This window comes from Neomonachus schauinslandi, chromosome 6 (genome assembly GCF_002201575.2).
Source record: "Neomonachus schauinslandi chromosome 6, ASM220157v2, whole genome shotgun sequence".
NCBI classification, from domain to species: domain Eukaryota; kingdom Metazoa; phylum Chordata; class Mammalia; order Carnivora; family Phocidae; genus Neomonachus; species Neomonachus schauinslandi.
Genome location: NC_058408.1, coordinates 25,129,750 through 25,135,520, shown reverse-complemented (window position 1 = coordinate 25,135,520; position 5,771 = coordinate 25,129,750). Strand labels below are relative to the sequence as shown.

At 40.8% G+C, this 5,771-nt stretch overlaps 1 non-coding gene across 1 annotated transcript; it reads left to right on the top strand.

Annotated features, from left to right (window-relative positions):
• Nucleotides 1–3,316: 3,316 nt before the first annotated feature.
• On the top strand, nucleotides 3,317–3,423 carry LOC123325152. The gene has a single exon (XR_006540260.1). It is a non-coding gene; the product is annotated as a U6 spliceosomal RNA (small nuclear RNA).
• The last annotated feature ends 2,348 nt before the right edge of the window (nucleotides 3,424–5,771 follow it).

The window sequence follows — 5,771 nt, the reverse complement described above, 5'->3', positions numbered from 1 at the left end:
TTCAAGATTATTTATTTTTCCAAGGAGGATGGTATTTCCAAAAATATTTTGGTTTTGTTTGTGAGATTCTCTCCACGAAGATTTATTAACTTGAAGATTAAAGGTCTATAAAACTGAACTTCTAAATGTATTCTATTTAATTATACATCAAATATCATTCCAATGCTGAAGATTTCATCAGTGGTGTCCCTGGCTATTGGAAGGCAGAGCATGGGGAGGAAAAACGATCAATTAAAAAGAATTTGGTATAACCCTAGAGATCATCTTTGTTTTACTGCCAACTAGAACAAAGTTTCCAGAAATTTTTTAGAGGAACTAAAGTAACTGACCCAAAGCTTTCCAGAAGAAGCCCTGGACATACTGTTGCCGTAATTCATTTCTCATTAGTAAGAGAAGATTGCTACTGCTTTTTCAAGTCTAAATGGTTTTCATCCACACTTCAGTGGAACCCATTTTAAATTAATTTCCTTACTTGCCCAGAATAAAACCTTGCAACAAGTTATATTCTTGTATTTTTCTGCTGATCTTGGATGAAGATGGGTAGATGAAAATCTAACAATAATACCCTTTTCTAGGGCTCAGTCGTTAAGCATCTGCCTTCGGCTCAGGTCATGATCCCAGGGTCCTGGGATCAAGCCTCGCGTTGGGCTCCCTGCTCTGCAGGAGGCCTGCTTCTCCCTCTCCCACTCCCCCTGCTTGTGTTCCCTCTCTCGCTGTGTCTCTCTGTCAAATAAATAAAATCTTAAAAAACAAATAAATTAAAAAATTAAAAAAAAATAATACCCTTTTCTATGTCAATGTTAACTTGGTAGAGGTTTTCTAGAAGATTCTGAAGCCTGTGTTCTAAACATATTCTACCTGGCATAGTCTGTATCTATATGTGCCAAACACAATGTCTGATACAAAGAGGGTGCTCAATATATATTAGCCAAAAGAAAAAATATTTCTTTCATACTGTCCTCCTGCTCCTTCTTTGCTCATGAATCTAGCTCTGCATGGAAGTGGTTTAATGGAGGCAGGGGGTATCATTCTGAAGCAAAGGTGGATGGAAGGCATCCTGGTCATGAGATGACCTTCCCCACCCCCAAATTGTAGACAGAGAGACCTCTATCTAACAAGCATCACATAAACTTCTAAGTGCTTAGAAAACAGGCCCTGGAACCTCGCTGAGCCACCTTTCTATATGTCAGTGTTTGAGGTTCCTATCATTTTCTTAGAGCTGATTCCAGATGCACGGATTTAGGACCCTTCTCCCAATAGGGCTTAGTGATCCATTTAGGCAAGTTTCCTGATGACATGTGCACATACTTCCTACATAGGGAGTATGCAATTTTTTAAGGGCGTGGAGGAAGAAAGGAGGAAAATAGTATAACATTTAAAACATCATAAAAATAAGTACTTTCTGGGGTGCCGGGGTGGCTCAGTCAGTTAAGCTCCTACCTTCAGCGCAGGTCATGATCCCAGGGTCCTAGGATCGAGCCCTGCATGGGCTCCCTGCTCAGTGGAGAGCCTGCTTCTCTATCTCCCTCTGCTGCTCCCTCTGCTCGTGCTCGCTCTCTCTCAAATAAATAAATAAAATCTTTAAAAAAATAAATAAAATATTAAAATAATAAAAATAAAAATAAAATATTAAAAAAATAAGTACTTTCCAAATAAAGTTTTCAGTGGTTCTATATCCCAGCATAAAACTTACAATTATTGCTTAGTACTCCCTTCCCATTTTTATCCATGGTTTATATCAACTTTAGTTCTTACAACGACCCTGGAAAGATGGATATTTTATCTTTGTTTTATAAATGTGGAAATCAAGACTCAGGTTAAGTGATTTGTCCATATAGCTAGCTAATAACATACGTTTGCCTGACTCCTTATTCTATCTAGCTCAAGACAATTTCCCATTCTAATGCTTTCATTTTATGTTACTTAAAGAAGGCTTTTTGTGTTTCTGTATACTTATCACACGGATCTCTTCAACAGTAGCTAACATTCCATTGCATTCTTACACCATTGTTAGTCACCCACTTCCTATTCTTGGGCATGTAGGTCGTTTCAGGTTTTCCACTGCTGTAAACAATGCTGCTTTATATACTTTTTGTTGTGTTGTTGCTTTGTTTTCTTCTTTTGAATTATTTCCTAGGAGGGTATTACTGGGTAAAAGGGTATAGACATGTATATATTTTTGGCTATTTATGTGACTGAATTGTACAAAGTCATTGCATCTTGAAAGAGAATATTATCTTCCTTCACCATACCCTGTGAGAGGCATAAGGCAAGCCTGGGTGGACTCAGCAATGAAAACAGCCCTTTGTCCCTCTAGCTGCTTGGGGATGCCCCGGGGCCATATGAGACTCCCTGAAAATGATTTATGACATAATCCAGAATAAGATCTCACATGGGATAGTGTGATCCCTCTTTCCCAGGAAAGACTTCCTTAATTAAATTGTCTTTTTCTTTTTGCAGTCATAAGATCAGCAGGTTTTCCAGCAACTGACACTTCCCTCTTAATTCAGACTACAGCTCTCCGTTCCTGTGTTGGGAAAAAGTGTAGTAGCTGTGAGAAAGCCTACATTCCACTCTTGGTTTGCCATTCCAAACTAGGTGCAAAAGGGTCAGGATATATTACACCAAGGAAAGGAAGTCCCGATAGAGCTGAAAAAGGTTTTAGAAACAGTCTAGAGGAAGTAAAAGTGAGGAAAAGTCCTACCAGAATAAGAAAGCGCTGTTTCAATGAGTGGAAGGTAATTTTGAGAGATACATTAATATCTCTGCCTCTTAGTTACCTTACATGGCAAAGTACCATTTGAACTTATTGAAAGGTTTAGGCTGAAATTATACGGCACATAAAAGGCACTCAGATGATAGCTGTTGTTATTATTAATAAGCACGTAGCCATAGCATAAGTGCAGTGGGCATTGTGGGAGAAGACACTGAAGGCAAACAGAACTGGTTGGGCTAGCTCTTCCTAGTCAGGTGACCTCAGGTAAGTTTTAATCTGCTTTGAGCTTCAGTTTCCCATCTGTGAAAAGGAGGTTATGAACTTACCTACAAAGTTTGTTTTATAGCCCAGATGGAAGCTTGTGACAGGCAAATAGTAAGTGCTCAATAAATAGGAGATACTATTATTTTTTTAGCACTGTTATATTTTTTTGTAAGTAGGTTCCACACCCAGCGTGGAGCCCAAAGCAGGGCTTGAACTCATGACCCTGAAATCAAGACTTTAGCTGAGACTGAGAGCCAGACGCTCAACCGACTGAGCCACCCAGGCGCCCCTGGAGGTATTATTAATTCACAAATCTATTGATAAATGTAATCAACTCTGCTCGCTTTGGCAGCACATATACCAAAATTGGAATGATACAGACAAGATCAGCATGGCCCCTGCACAAGGATGACATGCAAATTTGTGAAGCATTCCGTGTTTTTCTGATTTAAAATAAATCTACATGGGGACGCCTAGGTGGCTCAGTCATTAAGCGTCTGCCTTCGGCTCAGGTCATGGTCCCAGGGTACTGGGATCAAGCCCCGTGTTGGGCTCCCTGCTCTGCGGGAAGCCTGCTTCTCCCTCTCCCACTCCCCCGCTTGTGTTCCCTCTCTTGCTGTCTCTCTCTCTGTCAAAAAAAAATAAAAATAAAAAATAAAATAAAATAAATCTACATGTTTATTGAATTAAAAAAATAATAAATGTGATCAACTAAGTCTTCCCCTATATCAGGGGTTCTTAAACTTCATTGTGTGTAAGAATCACCTAGGATCCTTGTTTCAGGTGCAGGTTTTCAGGCTCCCCCTCTCCCCAGGAAATTCTGTTTCTATCCTTTTGGTATAGGGTCTGGAGATCTGAATATATAACTAAACTCCAAGGTGATTTATGTTGCCGGTAATCCATGAACCATACTTTTTGAGAAACACTGTCCTATGGGCTCAGAGAATAAAAAGAAAAAAATGTTTTTCCCATCATGAATACACCATAAAAACTCTATAATATACAGATGTAAAATTAAAGAGATCCGAATATTGAATGATTTTATTTTCAAGATGACTTGGGGCGCCTGGGTGGCTCAGTCGGTTAAGCGTCTGCCTTCAGCTCAGGTCCTGATCTCAGGGTCCTGGGATTGAGCCCTGCATCAGGCTCCCTGCTCGGTGGGGAGTCTGCTTCTTCTTCTCCCTCTGCCCCTCCCCACTGCTTGTGTGCTCTCTCTCTCTCTCAAATAAATAAAATCTTTTTTTTTTTTAAAGATGACTTATAGGGGCGCCTGGGTGGCTCAGTTGGTTAAGCGACTGCCTTCGGCTCAGGTCATGATCCTGGAGTCCCGGGATCGAGTCCCGCATCGGGCTCCCTGCTCGGCAGGGAGTCTGCTTCTCCCTCTAACCCTCCTCCCTCTCACTCTCTCTGTCTCAAATAAATAAATAAAATCTTTAAAAAAAATAAAAAATAAAAAAATAAAGATGACTTACATAGTTCTTACCTACTTAAAGGCTTCTGAATCATCCTAAAACAACATATTATTCTTTTAACACTCATGATATGGATGAATGTGTGTAAACACTTCTTTCTCAGAGTCATTTCAGTCCCTTGTAGGAAACCTCTCTCCCCTCTGCACTGGGGGCCTTAACTATTTCCCCCTTGGAATGTTGACACACATCACGATTTCAGTCCTTTGTTGTTTTACATGTTGTTTGTGCCTTTTATTTTTTTTTTTTAAAGATTTTATTTATTTATTTGACAGAGAGAGAGACAGCGACAGCAGGAACACAAGCAGGGGGAGTGGGAGAGGGAGAAGCAGGCTTCCCGCAGAGCAGGGAGCCCGATGTGGGACCCGATCCCAGGACCCTGGGATCATGACCTGAGCCGAAGGCAGACGCTCAACGACTGAGCCACCCAGGCGCCCCTGTGCCTTTTATTTCCCCACCTGGACTTTGAGTGCAAAGGCAGGGACCCATGTCTTTTCTGGTTCTCTGTCTTCACAGGCATCTTGTAAAGCCTTTGTACATGATATGTGGTTCGTAAATATGTTTGAATGGGGGCGCCTGGGTGGCTCAGTCGTTAAGCGCCTGCCTTCAGCTCAGGTCATGATCACAGGGTCCTGGGATCGAGCCCCGCATCGGGCTCCCTGCTTGGCGGGAACCTGCTTCTCCCTCTCCCACTCCCCCTGCTTGTGTTCCCTCTCTCACTGTGTCTCTCTCTGTTGGATGAATAAATAAAATCTTTAAAAAAAAATATGTTTGAATGAATGCAGATATATTTAACTGTAGACTAGTTCTCATTGATAAATTTTTTACCACAGGAATGGCTCAGAATTACAGCTGTGAAGGGTGAGCTACTGGGCTTTTTCACGTTTAGAACCAGACAGAGCAGGGTACAGATCTCAGGCCTATGAAAGAAAGTGCTAGAATCCCTCTGAGCCTGTTTTCTCATTTGTACAGTGGGAATAATTTACCTTGCAGAGCTGCTGTGGGGATTAAGTAAAACAGTGCTCACAAGGTTCCTAGCAAAGTGCACAACACCTGAGTTCTCTTTCAATGGTATAACTGCTTATTCTTATTATCATATCTAAAAGTACCACATTAGAATAATAGATGCAACTGCCATAGACATCTGTCTTCAGATATAAAATAATAAAACCACTGATCCTCTCTGAGCAAAGCTGATATTTTCTCCTTTTTTTCCTCTCTTTCATTTTATTTTATTTTTTTAAGGTCTAGCCTTTTCAGCTTTAAGTAACAGATTGTCCAGAGGTTTTCTATGGATTCCCTATAGAGATGGAAAAGGACAC